This window comes from Staurois parvus, unplaced genomic scaffold (genome assembly GCF_062004578.1).
Source record: "Staurois parvus isolate SC_StPar_1 unplaced genomic scaffold, SC_StPar_1.0 ptg002113l, whole genome shotgun sequence".
NCBI lineage: Eukaryota > Metazoa > Chordata > Amphibia > Anura > Ranidae > Staurois > Staurois parvus.
This window is the reverse complement of record NW_028319909.1, coordinates 128,560-155,893: the sequence shown is the minus strand read 5'-3', so window position 1 is coordinate 155,893 and position 27,334 is coordinate 128,560. Positions and strand designations below refer to the sequence as shown.

Sequence of the window (27,334 nt, the reverse complement as noted above, 5' to 3'; positions counted from 1 at the left end):
AAACCCGCAGCCTCTCTCGAAAACCCACCAGGTCCCCATGCCGCATGTATCCCTTCTTCCATCCCTTCCCCCCCCCCTGAAAAATGCCGCCCTAGGCAAATGCCTTGTAGTAAATACACGCCTGGATATAGTACTTCATCTTGCATCTCTAAACACCCAGATGTAGTTTACTGTTACGTAGATATGTCCGTTTCGTTACGATTAATTTTTTGGTTAAAAATTTTGTTTTTGGAGATTTGGATGCAAATCTCCGGATGGGCATAGCAACGAATGTCAACGAATCCGAAATAAAGTTATAACAAAATTAACAAATGCCTTTGTCCCATTCAGTGGACGTCACATGATGCGATAGTAGTTTGGGCCCATGGGGAAATAAATTCAAATTTCAAATTAGTTCAATAATTCAGATTCAGATCATTTATGGCTCCAAATTTCGTTCCATTCGTTCATTCGGATGCACATGATGGCAGTAGATATTGTCCAGTCAGCTAATGCCATTTCTCTTGATAGTTTGGACTAGTCTCCGAAAATATTGATTCCTTCTGATTCGAATCCGTCCGATTCGATAATATGCTGAATATATAGCAATCTTTTGGAATAACGGCAACATTTTTCTAATCCACCCTGTCCAAGAAATATACAAAACAAATACAGAAGATACAAAATGAATTCCAAAAATGAATTGGTTCAACTAACGAAGAAGACAAAACAAATACGGTATCTTCAGTGAACAGATGCATCTGAAATGAAAACTTCTGGCATGCACATGTCTACTACTATAGATATATATATCCAGGGCTTTTTTCAGCAGGAACATGGGGGAACACAGTTCCAGCACCTCCAGCACTGAATGTATGTAATGGCAAGGGGTGCTGGAGTGAGCTGGAGGGTTTACTGATGCTGGCTGTTGGGGATCTGTTGTTGCGGGGGGAGGTCTTTTGGTGCTCGGGGGTCAGTTGTTGATCAGATGGATCTACTGTTGAGAGAGAGGTCTATTATTGCCGATTGCTGGGCGGTCTATTGATGCTGGCTGAGGGGAGATCCATTGTTGCTGGGGGATCTATTGTATCTGGAGGGGGTCTCTTGTTGCTGCCTGCAGGGAATTAATTTTTTCTGCTTTTCCATACAAATTATTTAGCACCACAAAATGATACTTGGTTCTGTATTCTCTAAAAGGGAGGTACTGGGAGGGGTTGGAACCAAGGAACAGTGCTTGGAGGTGGGTAAGAGACAAGGGGTAACTTGGAAAGGGAGAGTTCCTGCTGCATCTATTCTCTGAGAAAAAAATCCTTGTGTGTGTGTGTGTATATATATATATATATAGTATATATTGCCATGTAGATAGTATGTCCTTTATGTATTAAAAAACTAGTTGGAATAAAACTAACTTTAACCCACAAAAACATACAAAAAGTTAAAAACATTTTAGGTTAAAAGAAACAAAATACAGATAGTGCAAACAAAAAATGTGCACTGCTTGCGCATTGCTTCTAGGCAAACAAGTGTCCATAATCCAAGAGTAGAGTGTCCCAAATGGAAGGTGAAAGGTACAAAAAACTCCTGCAGCTCCTCAGCTTTCTTATCATAGAGAGTTTTGGTGAAGGCTGCCTATGGTGTCACTCCATGGGTTTACCTAACTGATCACCTGTGTGTAGGAAAACGTATGTATCCACCCAAAAGCAAAGGTCCATCCCAAATAATTCAGTTTTTAGAAGGTCTTCTTTTTATATATGCCGGAACTGTAGAAATTTAGATATTTGTCCTTCTAATAAACAGGAAACGTATAGCCAAGGTACTTAAAAGTAGATGTAAACGCAAAATGAATGATACTTCAATTATTGATCACCGAGTATTGTAAACAATTGTTTTTTTTAAACAAAATACTTATTTTCACCCCTTTATCAGTCTTTGCAGCTTCTTTTGCAGCCATGTTCCATCTACAGCAGGTTTTTTTGACCAAGGGTCCTTTGTACCCTAGAGTTCCTCCAGAGCTTGCTAGAGGTTTCTTGAGCAATTAACAATTTTTGCCTCCAAGATAAGTTCCCACTGACACCATTGATCGTTTCAGCTATTTGTAAGGGGCTAATTCTTCGCCATGACCACAAGTGTGAGGAACAATCTTGCCACTGACCATCACACTAATGTATCATGGGTTGTAGATATAGTAACTATTAGCAGGGGTTCCCTGAGACTGGGAAGTTATTTCAAGGGTTGCCTTGTGTTGAAAAGGTTGAGAAAGACTAATCTACAGTATATTCAGTCGCATGATGGCTGTATGGTAATAGTTTTTTTGATGGTGACAACAGTGGACATGCCTTAGTAATGTGTGTAGAAATAGGCACTTTGCAGTCTCCATCAGAAAACCCATGTGATAAGGTGACAACGTGGGAGCACAGTGGAGGAACACAGTATTGTCATCCTAGAACCAGAAGTTTGTGAAGGACCTTCATGGCAACATTGTCAGGTATTATTTTAATGAAAGCTGCAGAATTTAAATTAGCATTGTCATGGCAAAGCTTATATAAAATGTTAGTGATTGGGTTTCATATACTTTATTATTAAATTAGACAGGTAACATGTGACCAGAGATACATGGTAAATTCTACTGACCAGTATTGTGGTGGTCCTCACTAACTCAATTCAAACTGATCACACTGGTCACTGTGAAAACCTCATGTCAACCATATCTAGAAATATTGACAGTTGCAAATCTGAATTCTTCTAATAATAAGCCTTCCAGTTGGTCAGTGAAAGTGGTGTTATTAAACCCCAACATTTTATCCATAAAAGAAGATGGTCGTAGTACTTACCTTGTGTGCCAATGCTTCTTCTTTAAAAGTTTGTCTTTCTTCCTATTTCTTTTGTCCAAAGACTGCTGCCCCAAGCTTCCAGGTGACTTCTTTGTCTTGCAGAGTCCAATGGAGCCAATGACTAGACAGGTCATGCACGTGGCTGCCGTGGCCCTTAGAATTATAGGACATGCAGTTCCAAAGAGGGGGTTGGGGGGCCTTTTAAAGAAGTGATGGGTGTGCGCTCCTCAACCAAAGTTCAGGAAAGAGGTGCACAGGAACCCAGAGACTGTGGTGGTGAAGATTTCCAATTGTAATTGTCTCTGGACTTCCCTTTCATCAGACATTTATTATCTACTCCTCAATATGAGCTAAGCTTCAGGCTGAACTCAGTTTGTTATGAACCAGTGGGAAATTGTCACATGCCGCAAGCCTTCAGCCCTTTCAGCTGCAGATGTGGCAACCGCACCTAACAAAGGGACAGGGATGCTGGTGACATTGTTGACGTGATATGGTCACATGACCATATTTGGTCAATGATATTGTCTAAAAATGGCCATGCACCACATAATTATGACCAAGAAAGTGAGGATTTAGTACTACTTTAAAACAATGGAGCAACAGAGAGGCACAGAAGGTAAGGCCAAGCTTGACTTTTACAGAAAAAGCTAAGGCTTATTTAAAATTTCAGCTTCCAACATATCTGGAACTAGCGATCTTTTGAGGTGCAAACTGAAGGTTTTTACATTTTTTCATCATATGCTACTCTTGAATTGTCCAAGTTTGTGCCAGGTTTGCTTGAAATACCTCTCATTTCTTATTCAGTTAGTAAAAGGCAAAACTCTAACATAGTTTATTGTCCAAACATGGAAATATTCAAAGCTACTCTTTGTTGTTTGAGAAGGAGCAAAAACCTATTGGTAGTTTGAACGGCAGAGGAGCCCATAAGAATGTATGATGTGGTGTTTCTAGAACTGGATCAGGGTCATCGTACTGAATCAGAATCTAATTTCTTTATTCACCAAAGATGTGTTTTGTGGCTCAAACTTGCCACCTCCTCAATGATACACAGATGTGGAAAAAAATACACAAAGCTCACTGAGATTCGAGGAAGAATACACATGACGGATTTAGACAATATTTGATTATCCCAGAGTTCAGCTTTAATACTTATGATGTATGTACGGTTTAGGCATCCATGTCACCCTAGCTGTGGCCCTCTCCGTTTGTTCTTCTGACCATGGTGGGTGAGGAGATGGAACCAAGCCCATCAAGAATGTATCATTACTAGGCAGCACTTGACACTTAGATCTGCTCATTTTTGGTCTGTGAACTCTCACAGGCCAGTAACTCATCAATGGCAGTGACTTTCATCATTTTAGAACATTGCTGGAGAAGAAGTAATTGGTTGCAGGTCTGGATTGGTTGCAGGTCTGGAGACAACCAAGAACCAGTCAAAGGTTGCAGATGTAAAATACAAATGGTCAGTGGTGGATTACAGGCCAGTAACTCATCAATGGCAGTGACTTTCATCATTTTAGAACATTGCTGGAGAAGAAGTAATTGGTTGCAGGTCTGGATTGGTTGCAGGTCTGGAGACAACCAAGAACCAGTCAAAGGTTGCAGATGTAAAATACAAATGGTCAGTGGTGGATTACAGGCCAGTAACTCATCAATGGCAGTGGCTTTCATCATTTTAGAACATTGTTGGAGAAGAAGTAATTGGTTGCAGGTCTGGAGACAACCAAGAACCAGTTAAAGGCTGCAGATGAAAAATACAAATGGTCAGTGGTGGATTTAGGTTTTGTGCTGCCCTAGGCAACACAAAAATTGGTGACCCCCACAGAGAAAGCCTGACATTGACCAACAACACCCCTGCCCCCCACCCAAGAGAGCCTTCCACTAAGACTGCCCCCCATACACCAGCCAGCCCCAAACTCTACCACAGTTTATTGTCCAAACATGGAAATATTCAAAGCTACTCTTTGTTGTTTGAGAAGGAGCAAAAACCTATTGGTAGTTTGAACGGCAGAGGAGCCCATAAGAATGTATCATGTGGTGTTTCTAGAAGTGGATCAGGGTCATCGTACTGAATCAGAATCTAACTTCTTTATTCACCAAAGACGTGTTTTGTGGCTCAAACTTGCCACCTCCTCAATGATACACAGATGTTATTGTCTTGTTTTTCACCAGAGCATGTCTGTATGGACACTATAAGGTCTCTCCCACCTCTCACATTGATTTATTGGTGGATAACCCAAGTTGCTCCCTGGGCCTTTGTCTTACTCCCTTGGATATACCCCACCGGAACCCTGAAGACCACCATGACACGGTCACAGCTATATGTAGCTCTTTCAGTAGTTAACAACTGACCAAACTCTTGCTTGAGAGTCCAGACTATGGCACCTGTTTTTAGAATGTACTCTTCCATACTACACTTGCCTACCTTCTCCTCCCCACCTTCTCCGTTCTACCCCTCCCCGACATTATTTATTTCTATTTGTGTCACCTGAGACTGTTTGACATCATCTATACTGCGCGAATCAGCCTTTAATAGTTTTTAAGCACATTCTGGTACAAGCCACAATTAAGTCCCCCAATTTCACTTGCTGATGCTTGACTGCCCCTTGTACGCCATCAGGGTTATTACTGGGAAAAAGAGAATAGGCCTTCACTGAGGAGAAACAGCTACATGAACCACTGTGTACCGCCAAGGTTTGATAAACATTACAGTTGCTGAGAGATTGCCGGCAGCTGTAGGAGAAGATATAGCAGGTCATGGTTAGATAGTCATTCTTGTCACAACACTGACAGCCATGCATGAACGGCGCAACAGTGGGGGCGCACCAAGCGGTTAGAATTCGCTGTGGCAACTGCAGCAGACGCAATAACTCATAAAGGGCTAACGGCTTATGACAGTGTGCCAAGCAATCTCAACAGGACCATTACGATCACGTACCGTTAACCCCTGCAACAACAGCGAACGATCTCTCGCTAGCTGTGCCCAAGGAACGGCCAAGGCTGGCATCTGCAGACAAAAGAAAACATGAAAATTCAGCGCAGATTAATGGCATTTTTCTGATCAAGCGGCTTTAACGATGTACAGAAAGAGAAATTATTTTCTGTGGCACCTTGCATGGCGGGGATCATGGTGGGTGCCAGCCTGGTATCCTGGCATCAGACGCAGTGCTGCGTGTTGTGAATTAATGAGGGGGGGGAGGGGAAGCCAAGGAAAGGCAAGCGACGGGGATGGGCGAGAGACAAAAAGGCGAAAAAAAAAATAGTAAAGAAAATCGACTAAAAGGTACGCAAAACAGACGGATTCACCAAAAGTGGGCAATAACCGTTAAAAAAAGGCAACGCATTAAAATGGATTTTGGCCAAAGGAGATCATACGAGCGGGTAATTTTTAAGAAATAGAAGAACGGGAGAGACGTGCCAGACACAAAGGTGCGATATTTTGTAGAACTAGAGGTGCGAGGAGCTAGAGACAGACAGACCCAGGAGGAGGGAGGGAGTGTTGGAGCAAGAGAAGGAGGGAGACACATAGGAGGAGACAATCTGGCATGTGCCCAATGCATTGTTAAGTGGATGACTATGATTCAGCTCCCATAGCAACAAGGATTGAACCAACGTTAAGGGCTTTCAGTCATTGCTCCATGCCACCATCCTTCCCCTCAATAGGAAATAAATCTGCTATTGCTTTTTAGCTGTGGGAGCCGGATCTAATTGTCTTCATGCTGCTCCATCAACCGTACTTCCATGAAGAAAAGTCCTTCCAAACTTTGGTTAATTCTTCTTAGAACAGGGCAAGATGAAACATATCCCGAGGCGGTAGCATCAGTTTAAAGATATTGCTCAGGAATAGGAAAGATTCATTATTTACTAATACCGTTGTAATTAACATAATTTCACACATTGGACCATGATTGATATCATACACCACCAACCAATCGCTAACAGGACAACTAATTGGAGCATAGATATCAATAATCTAGCATTCAGAAAAGAATGTCAATGAGAATTTGTAGGAAATGAAAGACAGTGGCATTGTTTATGGATATCTTTCAGAATAATGTGTCTATCTGTAATGAAGGAGCATACCTGTAATGGAACTTACATGGAAGCACACCTGTCTGCTTATGATAGGCTATATATGAGAACAGACTTGTGTCTACCTATAACAAAACATATGCTGGAACACATCTGGCTGTACCTGTAACTAATACAAGGGCACATCTGTGCTTAATTCTAACAAGACATATGGAAACACACCTGTGTCTTCTTATAACAAGACATATGGTTGAACACACCAGTGACTACCTGTCATAGGATGTATACAGAAGCACATTTGTGTCTAAATGTAATAAAACATATGGGAACACACCTTTGCCTACCTGTAACAAGACATATGGTGGAACACACCTTTGGCTACCTGTAACAAGACATATGGTGGAACACACCTGTGTATACCTAAAACAAGACATATGGTGGAATACACCTGTGTATAACTAAAACAAGACATATGGTGGAATACACCTGTGTATAACTATAACAAGACATATGGTAGAACACACCTGTGTCCACCTATAACAAGACATATTGTAGAACACACCTGTGTCAACCTGTACAAGACATATGCTAGAACACATCTGTGTCTATCTATAACAAGACATATGGTGGAACACACCTGTGTCTACCTGTTACAAAACAAATGGTGGAACACATCTGTGTCTACCTCTAACAAGACATATGGTAGAGCATACCTGTGTCTATCTCTAGAAAGACATATGGTAGAGCATACCTGTGTCTATCTCTAGCAAGACATATGGTATAACACACCTGTGTCTACCTTTAACAAGACACATGGTAGAACATACCTGTGTCTACCTGTAACAAGACATATGGTGGAACATACCTGTGTTTACCTGTAACAAGACAAATAGTGGAACACATCTGTTTCTACCTCTAACAAGACATATGGTAGAACACACCTGTGTCTACCTATAACAAGACATATGGTGGAATATACCTGTGTCAACCAGTAACAAGACATATGGTGGAATACACGTGTGTCAACCTGTAACAAGACATATGGTGGAATACACCTGTGAATAACTATAACAAGACATATGGTAGAACACACTTGTGTCTACCTATAACAATACATATGGTAGAACACACCTGTGTCAACCTATACAATATATATGCTGGAACACATCTGTGTCTATCTATAACAAGACATATGGTAGAACATACCTGTGTCTATCTCTAGCAAGACATATGGTATAACACACCTGTGTCTACCTATAACAAGACACATGGTAGAACATACCTGTGTCTACCTGTAACAAGACACATGGTGGAACACACCTGTGTCTACCTGTAACAAGACAAATGGTGGAACACATCTGTGTCTACCTGTAACAAGACATATGGTGGAACACACCTGTGTCTACCTGTAACAAGACAAATGGTGGAACACATCTGTGTCTACCTCTAACAAGACATATATAGAACATACCTGTGTCTACCTATAACAAGACATATGGTAGAACACACCTGTGTCTACCTATAGCAAGACATATGGTAGAACACACCTGTGTCTACCTATAACAAGACATATGGTGGAACTAATCTGGGTCTACCTATAGCAAGACATATGGTGGAACACACCTGTGGCTACCTGTAACAAGACATATACAGGAGTAAACCTGTGCTGACCTATATTAAGACACACATATTAGAACATATAAGAACACACCTGTGTCTATCTGTAATGAGAACACACCCATGTCTACCTGTAACAAGAACACACCAGTATCTACCTGTAATGAGAACACAGCTGTGTCTACCTGTAACATATAAGACACACCTTTGTCTACTGTACATATAGCAAGATGTATATAGGAGCATACTTGTTTCAAACTTTACCAAGACATACAGTATATAGAGGCACACCTGTGTCTACCTTTAATAAACATAAAAATGGAGCACAATTGTAATTACATGAAACATTATATTTATGGGAATACACCTGTGTATACCTATAAAAGGACATCATTTATAAAGAAGCACAACTGTGTCTACTTGAAATGTAAGAACACACCTGTGTCCACCTGTATTGAGAACTGTATGGGAAATACCTGGGTCTATCTGTAATGCAAACTATATGGAAACACACCTTTCTACTTCCAATAAAACTTATGTAGGTATACACCTGTGTCCAATTGTAACAAGACATATTGGAATACACCTGTTTCTACCTGTAATGAGAACTTTATGGGAACACACCTGTGTCCACCTGTAACAAGACATGTACTGTATAGCAAGACACCTGTATCTATCTGTAATGAAAGCTTTATGGGAACACACCTGTGTCCACCTGTAATGAGACATACAGTATATAGGAACACACCTGTAATGAGAACACACCTGTGTCTACCTGCAATGAGAACACAGCCATGTCTACCTGTAAGGAGAACACAGCTGTGTCTACCTTTAATGAGACCATACCTGTATCTACCTGTAATGAAAACACACCTGTGTCTACCTGTACTGAGAACACAACTGTGTCTACCTGTAATGAGAGCGCACCTGTGTCTACCTGTAAAGAGAACACACCTGTATTTACCTGTAATAAGAACACATCTGTGTCTACCTGTAATGAGAGCACACCTGTATCCACCTGTAATAAGAACACACCTATGTCTATCTGTAATAAGAACACACCTATGTCTATCTGTAATAAGAACGCACCAGCTTTTACCTGTAATGAGAAAGCACCTGTGTCTACCTGTAATGAGAACGCAACTGTGTCTACCTGTAATGAGAACACACTTGTGTCTTCCTGTAATGAGAACGCACTTGTGTCTACCTGTAATGAGAACACACCTGTGTCTACCTGTAATGAGAACGCACCTGTGTCTACCTGTAATGAGAACACACCTGTGTCTAGCTGTAATGAGAACACACCTGTGTCTACCTGTAATGAGAAAAAAACCTGTGTCTACCTGTAATTAGAATACACCCGTGGCTACCTGATGGGAGAACATACTTGTAACAAAACATATATAGGAACACACTTCTGTCTACCTGTAACGAGAACACACCTATGTCTATCTGTAATAAGAACGCACCAGCTTTTACCTGTAATGAGAACGCACCTGTGTCTACCTGTAATGACAACGCACCAGCGTCTACCTGTAATGAGAACGCACCTGTGTCTACCTGTAATGACAACGCACCAGCGTCTACCTGTAATGAGAACGCACCTGTGTCTACCTGTAATGACAACGCACCAGCGTCTACCTGTAATGAGAACGCACCTGTGTCTACCTGTAATTAGGATACACCGTGGCTACACAACATACTTGTGTTTACCTGTAACAAAACATATATAGGAACACACTTTTGTCTACCTGTAACGAGAGCACACAGGGGTTTATTTAGCTGATTGGCTACCATGCACAGGTGCATCAGATTCTGAGTGAACCAATTTTAGTAAATCTCCCTAGTATTAGAACATACCTGTGTGTACCTGAAAAAGGTCATATATATTGTGGAAGCACAATCTTGTAATTCATGCAACTTACAAAAATATCCTTTGCCTACTAGTAATTATTTTGGAACACACCTGGATCTACCTGTAACTATACATATAGAGGAACACACCTGTGTCTACCTTTTAATAGGACACGTATGGGAACAAAAAAGTGTCTACCTATAAAAAGACATATACAGAAACATATCTGCCTGTAATAAGACCTATATGGAGACACACTTTCATATTGAAACAGATATGAGGACACACCTTCATCTACCTGTAATAAGACATATACAAAGACGCACCTAAGCCCACCTGACAAGATATATACAGGAACATATATGTAATTACCTGTAATGTTACAAATCTAGAATCAGTAATATATATATATATATTTTTTTTTTTTTTTTTTAAACACACCTGTAATGAGATGAATATAGGAATACACCTTAGCATGCCCTTAATATACCAGCATGAATGAAGATATCAGAGTACTGGAGAATCACCAAGCAGGTGTATTTTTTTAAATTATATTATTGAATTCAGGCATCTGAGGAATGTGTAAAAAAATGTTTTGCCTTGATAAAATAGAAAATGATCAAAGGCTCCGATTCAACAAACTGCAAGAGGGTGTGCTGAATAGCACTCGAGGCAAGCTAAAATGACTCAGAAACCACCTTAGCATGTTCTAAGCACTGATTAGAGTGCGTTAAGTGGAATGGCAGCTTAATTAATCAGTGCCACAGGCAACTATGGCAACTATGGCAAGGCAACTACGCCCCTCTGCATAAAGGAACACACCTGCGCCCACCTGTAATGAGTCATACATGGGAACGGGAGCCTACCTGTAATCAGTCCAATGTGTATGGTAACACACCTGTGTCTATCATCATTGACAGTATGTAAGAATACACTTAGGCCGGCCATACATGGGTTAAAATTCGACCTACTTTTCATCCGAAAATCGGATTTTCACCCTGTTAGTGGGTCAATGGCACCGGACGATTTTCGTGGTTCCTCCTGTTTTCGGTGATCGGGCATGTGTGAAAATTTGTGAAAACGACCGATTTTCGACTCAATGATGGTCAAATCGTACGATTGTTTTTCCCAAAAGAATATGCGCATGAGCCGTGACCTGGAAGGAACAAAAGTTTCACCTGTTATATGGGGTGAACTTTATGACTTGGTCGGCCGATTTTTTAAATCATTGATGGCACCATCAGATTACCGAGCGAACAACGTTTTCGATTTTCGGACGAAAAATAATTCGGTATTCGACCCATGTATGCCCTGCATAAGGCCCCATTCACACTTCAGCCTGTTGCAACTCAAAGCTCCGAAACACTCAACATCCAAAATCCATTGAAATCATTGATGGCACCATCGGATTACCGAGCGAACGTTTTCAATTTTCGGACAAAAAATCGTTCGGTATTCGACCCATGTATGTCCTGCATAAGGCCTCATTCACACTTGAGCCTGTTGTAACTCAAAGCTCCGAAACACTCAACATCCAAAATCCATTGAAATCATTGATGGCACCATTGGATTATCGAGCGAACAACGTTTTTGATTTTCGGCCGAAAAATCTTTTGGGATTCAAACCATGTATGCCCTGCATTAGTCCTCATGCACACTGGATGTTTTGATAACGCAGGTAACGTTAGCTGTGTAAAGCCACATTAAAAACGTGAATCTTTCAGCTTTTTTTTAGCATTTTTAAATTAGCGGTTAGTGGCGTTTTGCCGCGTTTAGCGGCATTTTCCCGTGTTTGCTGCTTTTAGTGTTTTTTTAGCGAAAAAAAAAATTGGGGGTCAAAAAAACATCCAAAACCACCGGTTTGTGGCGTTTCACTGCATTTTACCACATTTTCCAGCATTTGAGCATTTTTACAGCTAATAAAACTCCTCTAGAAACCCACTAGTTCTGGGGGTTTTTTTCAGCCAAAAAACGTTGATTACAGTCTATGTGTGCATCGACACATAGGATAACATGCTGGGGGGTTTACTGGCTGTAGAAAAAAACATCAAAAGCCAAAAACAGCCACTGTAAAAACGTTCCGTGTGCATGAGGACTTATGTTTACCTGTAAAAATATATAGATGTTAACATTTATGTAGTTAGCAGTATTGGGATCGGGCGGACTTACCATTTAGAAACGGGCACTGCCCGAGGGCCCAGGGTCAGTAGGGGGCCCCATGAGATGCCCCTGGTACCTTTTTAATAGGCTTTTTTGAGTTTGGGCAAGGACACAGGGGCCCCATGATCCCCTATTGCCCGGGGGCCCCATGAGTTGTCAGTCCGCCCCTGATTGGGATATAATCTCTAGGAGTCGTATAGGTGCAATGTGTACTACAAGTTTTTCTAAAGCAATAGCAAAGCTTTTACCAAGCTTTGAGCAGCCTGTTTTCAAAGTCTTCAGCTCCAGCTTGGGGATGTTTAGATCTTAATGAGTAGATTGGCTGTTACTTTAAATAAGATATGAGTGGTCTTTAGTAGACATATTTATATAGTTAGTCTGGCTGAAAAAAGACAAAAGTCCATCCAGTTCAACCAAAAAAAAAAAAAAGATATAATCCTACACCCACAGTTGATCCAGAGGAAGGCAAAAAACCCAGCAAAGCACGATCCAATTTATTCCTGCAGTGGAAACAAATTCCTTCCTGATCCCCCGAGAGGCAATCGGATATTCCCTGGATCAACTTTACCTATAAATGTTAGTTAGACATGTGCGTTTCGTTTCTAACTAATCAATTTTCAGACAAAAAAATTTAATTTTTGGAGATTCAGATGTATATTAATCTCCAAATAGACATAGTAAGGAATATCAATGAATTTGAAAAAAGTTAGAATGAAATTAACAAATTAATCTGTTTCATTCAGATGACGTCACATGATGCAATAGTAATTCGGACCCATGGGGAAATTAAATTTTTGAATTAGTTCAGTTTATTCAAATTCGAGTAAATTTGTGATTTAAATTTAATTTGTAATTGTCAGTCAGTTCAGTTCCACAGTCTAATGCAAATCTTAGGTTTAAAAAATTTGGGGCTGCCAAAATTGTATTATGTATAATGTATTATTATTTATCTCGTGGCGTCAGATAATATTGACTAGTTTCAATATATTAATCACTAATCCACCCGAAATATTGAAACTGAAAGCTAATTTTTTAGCAATCTTTCGAATAAACTGCAGAATTTTTCGAACTCAGCTGGATCAACAAATTTTATTTATTTCAGGTACTTATATAGCGTCGTCAATTTACGCAGCACTTTACATATATATTTTACATTCACATCAGTCCCTAACCCTCAAGGGGCGTACAATCTAAGGTCCCTAACTTTCATACATACACATACTAGGGCCAATTTAGACAGGATACAATTAACCTACCAGCATGTATTTGGAGTGTGGGAGGAAACCCATGCAGGCACAGGGAGAACATGCAAACTCCAGGCAGGTGGTGCCGTGGTTGGGATTTGAACCGATGACTGTAGTACTGTCAGGTGGAAGAGCTAACTGTTTAGCCACTGTGCTGCCCGAATATACAAAACGAATACCAAAGATACTAAACGAGTCCTGAACACATATCGGTTCATCATAACATATATGACGAAATGAAAGCCTTTAATGAACAAATGCATCCAAAATGAAACAAAAATTTCCAGCGTGCAAAGTCTAATCTTTAGCAGGCTTTGAAAATAGTTTTGATAAGTGCTTGCTAAAAGCTGCTGGTGGCTTGTTTAAAGGGACAGTTGGCAATCCCAAATAAGGTGTAAGTCCATCCAAAACTTGGCCATGCCAGGTTTTTTACTGCAAAGGGACTCGTGGTTCTCAATGGAGTACCTATAATCCATTGATATTTCCTCCAGCCCCATAACTAATGGTTCCTTCCTTTGTACGGACCTTTGGCTGAAGATGTAGTCTGCAGGAACCAAGACATTACATCTGAGATCTACTAATCGAGGCAGCAAAGCTTTCCTCCAGCCCCATAACTAATGGTTCCTTCCTTTGTATGGACCTTTGACTGAAGATGAAGTCTGCAGGAACCAAGACATTACATCTGAGATCTACTAATCGAGGCAGCAAAGCTTTCCTCCAGCCCCATAACTAATTGTTCCTCCCTTTGTACGGACCTTTGGCTGAAGATGTAGTCTGAAGGAACCAAGACATTACATCTGAGATCTACTAATCGAGGCAGCAAAGCTTTCCTCCAGCCCCATAACTAATGGTTCCTTCCTTTGTATGGACCTTTGACTGAAGATGAAGTCTGCAGGAACCAAGACATTACATCTGAGATCTACTAATCGAGGCAGCAAAGCTTTCCCCCAGCCCTATAACTAATGGTTCCTCCCTTTGTACGGTCCTTTGGCTGAAGATGTAGTCTGCAGGAACCAAGATATTACATCTGAGATCTACTAATCGAGGCAGCAAAGCTTTCCTCCAGCCCTATAACTAATGGTTCCTCCCTTTGTACGGTCCTTTGGCTGAAGATGTAGTCTGCAGGAACCAAGACATTACATCTGAGATCTACTAATCGAGGCAGCAAAGCTTTGCACGCTTCAATGCAAAAAATAATAAATGCTCATTTTGTTGTATTAATAAGTATGGGTATATTTATTCATTTATTTATTGAGAAAAAGTTGACTTAGCCTTTAAAAACTTCAAGAAAGCTGCTAGGACCTTGCTGAAAGCTTTGAAAATGCTTTGTAAATGCTTGTTGTACATACTGATCTTATACATGCAAAAGCCCTTGCCTATGAAGGTAGGAGGGCAGGAAGGACAGACTGTACAGATATCCAAGTAATGTAGTCTTTAAGGACCTTTGTGCCAAATTGTGAACACTGGGACTCCAGGAAGCACTCACACATGGTGAAGGTCATGATGTTGTACATGACCAACCACAGTTTGAGAAATGCTGCAATGGGTGATGTTTATACTGGGGGAAAATATTTAATATGGGATGGTTGGGTTTGCAAACCAAAAAAAAATGTTCATGGCTAGTTTTAGACAGTAATAACCTTTGGGGCAGCGACTTACGTACTTGAATACATTTATCTGATTGTTCTATGCTATGTAATATGATCACGTATAATACAATGCATAATATAATTGAGGGATAACAATATTTATCCGTTAGTGAGCTTTAGCTAGAGAATGTTCTTGGGCTCTGCTCCGACAAGCACATGCTGAGAGGTTTGGCAGTCTTCCTTGTTCGGGAATGCCTTCTAAGTTAACATCTAGTGTGCCAGGACCATGTTCTGGAGGTTGATGTTGGCCAATCTGTGGTTTAGGCTAACGGGACTGCTCTGGTTGTACATGAATTATTATTTTAGATGTTTCTACAAAAATATTGCATGGATATTTCAAAAAATATAGACATACCTATTTAATAATGGCAGGCACTGCAAGGGTTGGTGGGAGCAAAGGCCTCCTTGTATCGATTTGGAGCTCAAAAAAGAAAGCTTAGTATTGTTAATATTGGATAGAAAAGAAGAATAGAAAAGGGCAAATAGAAAGCAAGGAAGAGAGCAAGATGAGTGGATATAGGGATGGTAGTCAACTAAATGGGTGGAGGAAAGGACAGTGAACATTGAAGGAAATTGCAGTGGAGAAAAAATATAGAGACATAGCAAGGATAAGAACTGAGACGTGGGTGGAGAAAAGGAAGAAACAAGGGCAATACAGTGTTAAAAAGGAGGAGTAAAAAGATGAATTAGGATAGCCTGGCACGCAAACAGATGAAGGCAAGGCCAAAAAAGTAGAAATCTGAAGACTGACCGGGTTGGTTGGGTTGCGGGAAGTAGGTAAGAATTAGACAGCAGTACTGAAAACAAGTTGATGGGTCAAAGATTGGAAAATCTATCAGGTGATTATTAAGTGATGAAAGAAGCATACTAGAGGACACGAGAATAGATAATTGCAGTTAAAATGAAAAAAGAATGTATTTATGGAAATTGATGCAGTATAATTTATGATCACTTGATGAAAGAAAAATGAATATGAGAAAGACGATTTGGACATTGGTAAGGACAAAGGTGAGGGAATACTTCCATCTGTGTCGGCTGACCGATGGCAAGCTAATGTGCCAGTCTGCGCCAATGTGTGTCCTGCATTTCCCTGCTCATTGCTTTCCTTTGTTCCTTTCAGTTGCGACGGAGACTGCCCAGGGGGATGGGGAGGAAGGAACGAGAGGCCGCGAAAACGCAACACCGCCTTCAGTGTCGTGGCACAGGGCCCAGTGCCTCCACCCCCACCAGGCAGCATTTAACATGGCCGTCACTTCCAAAGCAAGCATGGGGAAAGGACACATAGGAACGCCAGGGTAATAGGAAGCAGTGGATAAGGTAAACGGTGGCTTCAGAAATGCAATTTTGTACGGGGTATACAGCCGATGATGATACGGTTTATTCTCTGCAAAAATTAACATGTTTTCTCCATTAAGAATTATGCACCGGGAGCTTTATTTTCTACTTTACAGACTACAGCTTTGTTTTCAAGTCAAAATTTTAAAAATTCACTTTAAGAATGAAGATGACTTGATCCAGGCAGTTATGCAGATCCATAATATGTGCCATCTTTCATTACACCAGCACCTGCTTTATTTTTATTTAGCCATTGAAGCATTTTCTAAGGTTGGGATTTTTATTATTTGTGTGTACTTCTAAAAACAAGTTGGTTTTTGTATAGCGTAGAACTTCTGCTGGTTGCCATAAACCCGTAGATCCGAACTTGTGCTGTGCCCTTCTCACAAGCTCGAGTGTGCGGGTCTGTGTCGGCTTAGCTACGGCGGCATGAAAAGTTCCATACCACCTAATCATGTTATTGGGTTTCTACAGTGAAGACTGAAAAGTTGACTGGATGACTATTTTGTTGGTACTGCTTCATATGCTACTCAACTTGCTGTAGTCAAAGTATGATCAGCATTTTTTGGATATAAGATTTATAGATTCATTTTGTCTTGTTTAGTCATGCTACTACTGTTAAAAGGGACTTTCCATCCGTACATACTTCCAAAACAACTGGCCCATCCTTTGTTGGCATTCACAGACCGGTGAACTCCGGGATGAGGTAGTAGGTTGTATAGTTGAGGATAACATCACAGGAGATAACTGTACAGCCTCCTATCTTTCCCTGGGGTTTTGCCATGACATCGAAGCTGAAATATTTACAACGAACATGGAATGCTACCAGCAAGTAAGCCATACCACTAGACAGAGGGTCTACAAAAGAAACACAAAGGTTAAATAATTAAAATCTCTGAGTCATAGATGCAAGTTAATTAGAGAAAATGATAAAATGTGTAACAAATGTAAGGGATGTAAATTCTAGAATGATTGGATTTCTTTTTAGATAAATTGTGCTCCATAACTTGATATGCTATGTCTAAAACATAAATTGCATTTAAACTAATGGGGAAAATACTCCCAAGACTTTGGCTTTGTTTTCAGGTTAACTTGGGCAGATTTTAAGGCTTTATTACAGTCCATAACCATGGTGGGATGGGATCTCCAAATGCTCACAATAGATGTGGCAGACATGGGTTTGCTGTGACCTGAATGTCTTGGTTCAGCTCTGTAGAGTGCATTCTCTATGTAATCCCATTGAATCCCCACCCTCTATTGGGAAGGCCACATCAGCATTATGATGTCACCAGCACTGTAGTCTGCATTCTCTATACATTCCCATGGAATCCTCATCCTCTATGGTGTCACTGCTAGTGGATTCTCCATGTGAATTTTTAGAGAAAGCACTTGAGAGAGGAGCACATCTTTTACTGTAGGTACAAAGGTTGGGGAAATCACCCTGCCAGAGGCACGGACTGCAATAAGGACCAATGTTGGTTTTACAATCTACCTAACTTAATTTATAAACAAAAACAGTATTATTTCAGAACTTTGGCAGTCTACCAATCAAACCAATAGTGTTTTGGTGCCCACAAATGTTACCCCACCCCTACACCTCTATGAGGGATCCTTGAGGTTCTTCTTTAAGGGGGAAAAGCTTTTGACTAGGTTTGATTTTAGACTTATAGTCCCTGGTTGTGAGTCAGCAGGAGAAATGGAGTTGTCTACTGTTTACATAAGTATGCATGATTATGGAACATAACTATATGTCCTAATGTTTGTGTTTATCTAGCCATGCCCTTCACTTGAAACAACTGAACTCAAGTCTGGGGGGGGGGGGGGTTCCACATACTTTTTTGCCATATAATGTATATAGGCCTGATATTACTAATATCCTTCTGAATGTGCTAGTTGACTGGCTGTTAGGGTGATCCACTGGCTTTATTAATACCTTGGTCTCTGACCCATACCAAGCCAACAGATCAGGAAAGGCAGAGGTCCTTATCTGATATTTGCTCTGAGTTAGTGACTGAAGTATTAAGGGCTTGTTCACGCTTGACTTTATTTCTAACTCTTTCCAAATGCCCCTATAGCATTTGACAAGCGTTAGACAGGCGTTTGTGAAGCGTTTTTAACGCTCCTCAAACGCTCCCAAAATGCCCTATGGGTGGTTTTGTGGTGGTTGATAGGCGTTTGCCAAGCGTTAAAACCGCACCACAAACTCCTATAATGAAGTTTAAATGGTATTAACGCCCTGCAAATGCCTCACAACCACGTCGCAACCGCACTGCAAACGCCGGCCAGGCATTTGCGGAGTGGCACCATAGCCTTGAATGGGAGGCTTCAACTCCTCCTAACTGGACCAGAGGCGTCAGTTTTGCTGTGACGCGACGCTAACGCTTCCGCGTGAACAGCACTGTGTGCTGCCATGTGCAGAATTTTCAGAGGCGTTTGAGAAGTGTTAAAAACGCTTCCCAAAGTATGTCTGACGCCTGCTGACAAAGCTAGTGTGAATGTAGCCTAAAAGTAGAATAGCCAGCATAACAGCCACACACCAACCATATTAAGAAGGATATCAGAAATGGCAACTTCCACTTTTCACTCTTAAAAGGTTTCCTTTAGACTTCATCTCTCCAGTCACCAAGCCCCATTCCCTGACATTCAACTGTAAAATACCAGACCCTTGGCCGCCTACCAAGACTCTGGCATTCGAAGGTCCACCATTGGAACACAAGTACTTGCACTTAGGTGTCCATTTATGAACCAGAGATAAATGATCGCTGCTCAGTTCTCCGGCATTCTCGGAGAACACAGTTCTCCTATGAATGCCTTTTATGAAGCAGTTCTCCCAACGAAGGAAGAACGATCTCCAAACACTGGAGAACGGTCTACAAACGGCCGATTTTACTATAATCTCGCGAGATTACAGTAAAAGATCAGTTTACTAAGCAGAGGTAAATTATCGCTGCTTAGTTTGTGGGCCCTCCGATTCTCCAGCTCTGGGCTGGAGAATCTGGAGGGAGAACACAGATCACCAGTGATGGGCTGAACATGTTCTCCACTGATCTCCTGAGTGTCATAAACTGTGAATGACCAGAGAATAGCTCCGATCCACTGAATCACAGCTATTATCTGTGCCATAAACGGACACCTATGTGTAGTTGTTACCTTTGGCTTATTTCAGGCTGGTTGGGTTAGGTTGAGTTTGAAGATGCCTCCCATACTGTTTATCGATGTCTTATCCATGCTTCGTATAACAGTTGTAGCGACGGTGTAGATCCATTAAAGTCAACGAGTAACAGTGCCACCAGAAAAGAGTTATCTTTATAATGACCCTTTTCTGTTATAATTAATTTTTTGTAACTTTGAAGATAAACAGTTTATGTTTAAACTTTCTTGCACATGTAATGATATGAACTAGTCTGCCATAATGATTGAATGACAGGCTGGTCCAATATTCCTATTAAGTTAGGAAGGATGTTCAGATTTTAAAGGAATTTCCATCTACAAATATCGAGTTAGATTTGGGTGATATAGACAGCCTATGTAAAATTGTACTTATGCCTGCAGCGCTGAAGTGCTGATCCACTGCCATCCAGGGGCGGACTGACCATTTGGAAACTCGGGCACTGCCCAAGGGCCCGGGGTCAGTAGGGGGCCCCATGAGATGCCCCTGGTACCTTTATACAGTAGATATAACTCATAAAACTAAATTCTAAAATGATTTCCTTCCTGATAATGAATGGATGGACAGGAACCAACCAGGACCACCAAACTCATCAAGCCATGTCTTTATGGAGATGGCTGAGAAACCCTGGCTCATTCCAGTTCATCACAGTGGTGTTCAGTGGGGTTGTAGTTAGGGATCTGTGAAGGACACTCAAGTTACTCCACACCAAACCCATCAAACCAGGGGCGGACTAACCATTTGGAAACTCGGGCACTGCCCGAGGGCCGAGGGTCAGTAGGGGGACCCATGAGATGCCCCTGGTACCTTTTTCATAGGCTTTTTTGAGTTTGGGCAAGGACACAGGGGCCCCATGATCCCTTATTTCCTTGGGGGCCCCATGAGTTGTCAGTCCGTCCCTGCTGCCTTAATTATCTATGCACAGCCAAAACTTTATCACATTATTGTTGTGGATAGAGTAGGAAGAATTAAAACCAATGCCAGTTTATTTTTAGTGTACCATTGGTGAAACTTTCCCCTCACCTTCAGTCCAAGAGACACAACAGAAAGTTGGAGAAAATCTCCCAGAGTTACAGAAGAAGACAGGTGACAGATGTCCCCAACTGGAAACTTTAGTTTTGGGGCCAGTTTGAAATTTTGGATTTCGCTTCAGTCTCGGTGACGATAGTGTTTGTGAGTGACAGTGATGAAGACAGACTCAGACAGCAATCAAAACATGACATGTATAACCCAAATCTCAACTAAAAACATTTTGCCCAGCGATATGCTTTAACGTCCCTTATTGACCTCTCTCCCTTCTTTGCAAAGCCTGGTGTACTGCCTACGCGTCAGTCAGTTACCCATTTAAAGTGGATCCATCTTAAAAACTTAAAAAGTATCAGTAGGGCACATTATTGAATCACATTATTGGTAGTTTGGAGTAAAAAAAAGCAAAATTTAATTTCCGAATTGATCTGTCACTGTAGGAAAATTTACCAAATCTCACACAAGACTACCTACACAGTCCATCCAAATTATGTCTAGGTTCAGCCTTCTGGTCAACAAGTATTTTACAGGTTCTTGCTGTTTGTGGCCACACGTGTTGCTGGTAACATTATTATTATACAGGATTTATATCGCGCCGACAGTTTGCTCAGCGCTTTACAATATAAGGGAGACATGACTAATGCACCATAGATAGGCTTGTCCACTCCTACTTCCACCATTACCTATCCATACCCCTCCACACCCCCTTAACCAACTAAACTTTACAAAAAACATGACACCATTTTGGAGTAAATAGCCAACATGGCCTTTTATTAACAACTTCACATTTTAACATACATCAGCCGTTCCTTAACGGAAAACCAAAGAATTGTTGTTGGTCTTCAAAGGCACCCACAAACGATCCAAAATGCACCTGCGGACAACCCTATACACTAGGCCTCCAGCCACAACCAACCAGCTCGGAGACAACCATACCGTCCGCAGTGCAGCACCACCACCTTCCAGTTAAACCTTGGTTAACTGGGAATATCCACCGGGCCCCCCATACCACGGATGGGGTCCCACACCATTGTTTTACCTTCCAAGATGAGAACCGCCTCCAAAGACCAACAACCGCCCATGAACCAATGGAAAAAAACCCCTGTCCAACTGGTGTCCATTGTTTTTGTTTTGTTTTTTTTTTTCTCTTTTTCTCTGTCTTACTCACCTGCCCCCGGACGAGACCCAATACCCAACCAAACAGGGAGGGCGGGAGGGAAGCTCTGGTCCTCGCCACGTCCAGCTCCACTGACGCCCCTTCCGCAGCACCCCCCACCCTAAGGTACCACAGACCCCTCCTACACTCCACATCTGCCAATAATATAATTCCCCAATCAATTCCCCACCCCCTGGAGCTAAATTTAACCCCTTCCGTTCCCTACACCACTCTGGGCCTAGTCATGTATGCCCTGCGCTATTTCCATTCTTCCCTATTCGCTACGGCCATTTCTATACAATTACAATTCGTTTCGGTACAGAAGGAATGTGAGGGCCATGCTAGCAATATAGTGAATAAGTGGTGAGTCCACACAGTTTATGGCAGATATTGCCTAGTTTAGTTGCTCATTGGTTTCTTTGGGCACTTTTGTGACTAAACCTCATTGATAGTCAGATTTGTTGATCTAAACCAGAATAGAATAAGAATAATTTCTTATTTGTGATTCTGCTGCTTTAAAGTTAAATTCTAGGCCAACAGCTAAATACACAGACAGAATACGCTCCACATCTGCCTCCCCCCTCTGCCGATCCCTTCATTGGCTCCCGATTGCCCAACGCATCAAGTTCGAGCTGCTAACCCTGACCTACAAGGCCGTTCACAATGCCGCCCCGAACTACATAACTGACCTGATACCCAGATACTACCCTACCCGTGCCCTCCGCTCCTCACAGGACCTCCTGCTCTCTAGCTCCCTGGTCTCCTCCTCCCACGCCCGATTGCAGGACTTCTCCAGGACTTCCCCCATCCTCTGGAACTCCCTACCCCAATCCATCAGACTGTCACCTACCCTCCTCACCTTCAGGCGCACCCTGAAAACCCTCCTCTTCAGGGAAGCCTACCCCAACCTCACCTAACACCCGACCTCACCTAACAACTAACCTCCTCCACTCCTCCCACCACTCCATCCCCCACAGCCATCTCCTCCTGTGCCACCTTCCCCTCCCTCCTAGATTGTAAGCTCGAAAGAGCAGGGCCCTCGAACCCCTCGTGTAGTGTATTGTTACTGTCTTGTCTCATGTTATGTCCCCCTTGCTACTGTACAGCGCTGAGCATACCCTTTGGCGCTATATAAATACTGTATAATAATAATAATACATTGAAGGCTGTATTTTTTATCATCCAGTCCTGAGGTTTACATGTTGCAGCCAGAATGGTGACCAGACTTTTCTCTGCTGCCTTTAAGCAATACAGACTGGTCACACCCCGCCCCCTTCCTAATACTGGACAATGAAGGAGAAGCAACAGGCTAATTAAGTAATTTCTCTGTTGTATCATCCTGTCAGCATGTTCCTTGTGAGCACATGTAAATATGAGACACGTGAGTCAATTAATTCTTTTAAATAAATACGTAACAGCATCCACTGGTTTAGCTTTAAAGTCATTGGAAATCTGTGCGAATCATGCAATGCAACCATATAGTCATCTTGAAACACAAAAAAAGAAAGCTGAGAATGGTTGAAGGGAACAGATATTTTTTTTAATTCCTGGTTCAGACCAGGGGCGGACTGACAACTCATGGGGCAACTGGGCAATAGGGGATCATGGGGCCCCTGTGTCCTTGCCCAAACTCAAAAAAGCCTATGAAAGCCAGGGGCATCTCATGGGGTCCCCTACTGACCTCGGGCCCTCAGGCAGTGCCCGAGTTTCCAAATGGTCAGTCCGCCCCTGGTTCAGACTCATAGGGGTCTATTTACTAAGTCCTCATGCACACAGGATGTTTTAAAAATGTGCTCCTCTTGGCAACAACATTGTGGCAGAAAAAAACGCCTGATGATTGTAATAAAGTCTAACGCTTTAACTAGTATTTAGGTACATTTATGTTCAGGCCTGGAGTGGGACAAAATTTGGACCGGGCATTTTAGATTGAACAGCCTCAAGCCAGGGGACCCTTTCCTTGGTGCCTGGTGGTGGAATGCAAGGACCTGGTCACAACCTTTGCAACCCTGGCAGTTCCGCCACTAGTTTCGGTAGGTTTTTATTTAATGTTTTTATTTTTTACAATTTTATTTTTTAATTTTTTGGAGCCCCATTGGGGGGCTTTGGTGAGAGAGGAAGGAAGGAAGGATGGAAGAAGGAAGGAAGGAAGGAAGGAAGGAAGGAAGGATGGAAGAAGGAAGGAAGGAAAGAAGGAAGGAAGGAAAGAAGGAAGGAAGGAAGGAAGGAAGGAAGGAAGGAAGGAAGGAAGGAAGGAAGGAAGAAGACACAAGACTGCCAGGGAGTGCGGGCAGGGCAGACACAGGAAGAGAGGGCAGGAGGAGTGGGGGCAGAACCAGCTTTCTTTCTCCTCTCCAATCTGTGGTAGTGGTGGGGGGGAGAACTATCAGCACTGACTCTTGGCTGTGAGAGCGATACTCTCTCAGCTCATAGCCCCAGGGGAACGTCTATCTTGACAGATGCCCCACAGCAGCCTCAGGGAGAGGGGAACCCGGAAGCACTGTAGGGTATGAAGAGGGCCGGGTGCTGGGGGAGTATACAGGAGCCCAGGGCAGCAGGAGATGGATAGGAAGGGTGGCCGGGCAGCACATAGAGAAACTGGTCCGTGCATTTCTTTCCTGCCGCAGCTGAATGCCTACAGGAGGGAGAGGAATTGGGTACCAGTTCCTCTATGTGCCGCCTGTTCTACCCTCCTATGCAGGCAGTCCCGGCCCACCGGGCAAAAGCCCTATGGCCAGTCTGGGCCTGTTAACAGGCGTCAAGCGCTTGGGTGTTAACCTCCTTGGCGGTATGATTCTTTCCGATTTTTGGTGCTGAAAGCGGTACCATTTTTTTGCATGGAAATATGTAGTTTTTTTATTGTAGGCTGTAATTTTTAGGAATAACTCACTGAAATATGATAAAACTTGAAACACAAAATCATAAATTATAATTTAATAAATACTCTTAAAAAATAATATTATAATAATAATACATTTAATTCAATAATATAATCAAACCAAAAACACTGAAATTTGAAATATAGCGCCAAGTTTGCACATTGCTGAGCTCAGTCGCAAAATCGTTTTCAGTGTCTGATGACGAATTTCCCCCACGAATCATTATCACTCAATTCTGCAAATGGTTCTGATTTACTATCGCTGTTCTCTAGCTGATCTAAACCGCTTTTGACCTAAAGGGACGCTTTTTGGACGCCATGGACGTTTCTCAGTTTCCAGGCAGAAAGAACAGACAAAATGCAGGCAGGGCACAGGACAAAGCAGTAGGGACAAAATGTATGTGAAATTGGTTGAGACAGCAATGTTTTACTATGTAAAATGTAAAAAAAAAAAAATGAAAATTTTTTTTAAATTTTTAAATTTCCCGCCGCCGCCGCCGGCGGCGGCGCCCGTACGTCTCGACGTCACAGGGACAGGACACAGAAGCCGGAGGAGATGGCCGGGGATGCTGCAGGGGACACATCGCGGGAGCGCAGGGTAAGGTAAGTGAAGAACAAATGCCGGAGCAGTGCCGCATGGTATTCCCGAGTGTAGCTCGGGGTTACCGCTTGTGGTACTGAAATGTTACCCCGAGCTACACTCAGGAATACCGCCAAGGAGGTTAATTAATTTAATTGGCCAGAATAATAATTTATTCTGGCCATTGAAATGAATTTACGCTCAAGCACTAAACGCACCACTCCTAAAAGCCCCTGCTACTAAAAGCTCTTAAAGGTCTATGTGTGTATGGACACATAGGATAACATGGTGGGGTGTTTGGAAGATGTCGAAAAAAAACGCCTGACGCCCCTAAAAGTGGCTGCAAAAACACCCCGTGTGCATCAGACCTAAAGCTGGAGAGTGCAAAATCAGGCTCACTTCTGCATAGAAACCAATCAGCTTCCAAGTTTTATTGCCAAGCTTAATTGAACAAGCTGAGGTTAGAAGCTGATTGGTTTCTATGCAGACGTGAGCCTGATTTTGCACTCTACGGCTTTAGTAAATAAACCCCATAGGGTCCATTAACACTGTTGTGTTGTGATAAAGCTCAAACATGTTACATGCATTGCTACATTTCATTTTGAAAGGCACCCCAATGCAATAAGGCAATGCACATGTGTGGCAGTGCACAGCAACACACTCAAAGGGGTTGATTTACTAAAGGCAAATAGACTGTGCACTTTGTACGTGCAGTTGCACTCTACAAGGGCATTTTCTCCAGAGCCTAGTAAAAGAGATGAAGCTTCATTGTACAAAGAATACCCAATCACGTGCAGGGAACATAAAAAAAAAGAGAATTTTTGCTTGCAAATTATTGGATGATGGCAGTCAGCAGAGCTTCCGCTCATTTACTAAGCACTAGCAAAGTACAACTGCACTTGCAAAGTGCACAGTCTATTTGACTTTTGTAAATCAACCCCAGTGGTAAAGTGCAAAATCTGGTGCAGCTCAGCATAGAAACCAATGAGCTTCCAGGTTTTATTGTCAAAGCTTAACCTCCTTGGCGGTATTCCCGAGTGTAGCTCGGGGTAAAATTTCTATACCAAAAGCGGTAACCCCGAGCTACACTCGGGCTTACCATGCGGCGTTGCTCAGGGATTCCCTGCAGCACTTACCTTGTCCTTCGCTCCCGCGATCTGTCCCCTACAGCGTCCCCGGCCATCTCCTCCGGCCGATGCCGGCATCCGGCTTCTGTGTTCCGGTCCCTGTGACATCGGGACGTACAGGCGCCGGAACCGGCGGGAAATTTGAATTTTTTAAAAAATGTCATTTTTGCTGTCATTGCTATTTCAATGCATTTCACATACATTTTGTCCCTATTGCTTTGTCCGGCGCCCTGCCTGCATTTTGAATGTTCTTTCTGCCTGGAAACTTAGAAAAGTCCATGGCGTCCAAAAAGCGTCCCTTTACGTCAAAAGCGGTTTTAGAACAGCGATAGTAAATCAGAACCACTTGCAGAATTGAGTGATAATGATTCGTGGGGGAAATTCGTCATCAGACACTGAAAACAATTTTGCGACTTTGCTCAGCGATGTGCGAATTTGCCTCTGTATTTCAAATTTCAGTGTTTTTGGTTTGATTATATTATTGAATTAAATTTATTATTATTATATTATTATTTTTTATGATTATTTATTAAATTATAATTTATGATTTCGTGTTTCAAATTTTATCATATCCGGGATGTTTACTAGACTCTTGTTCGGACAGATTTCAGTGAGTTATTCATAAAAATTACAGCCTACAATAAAAAACTACATATTTCCATGCAAAAAAATGGTACCGCTTTCAGCACAAAAAATCGG

General features: G+C 42.0%; 2 long non-coding RNA genes across 2 annotated transcripts in view; one reads left to right on the top strand and one right to left on the bottom strand.

Annotated features, from left to right (window-relative positions):
• The window catches only part of LOC149432671 (uncharacterized), a 116,723-nt gene extending 100,012 nt beyond the window's left edge, over window positions 1–16,711 (top strand). Inside the window, exon 3 of the long non-coding RNA XR_016308974.1 lies at window positions 16,488–16,711. This is a non-coding gene — a long non-coding RNA (uncharacterized LOC149432671). The remainder of the gene's footprint in view (window positions 1–16,487) is intronic.
• Window positions 1–27,334, bottom strand: part of LOC149432670 (uncharacterized) — a 42,172-nt gene that overhangs the window by 621 nt on the left and 14,217 nt on the right. The gene's annotated exons all lie outside the window — the stretch shown is intronic.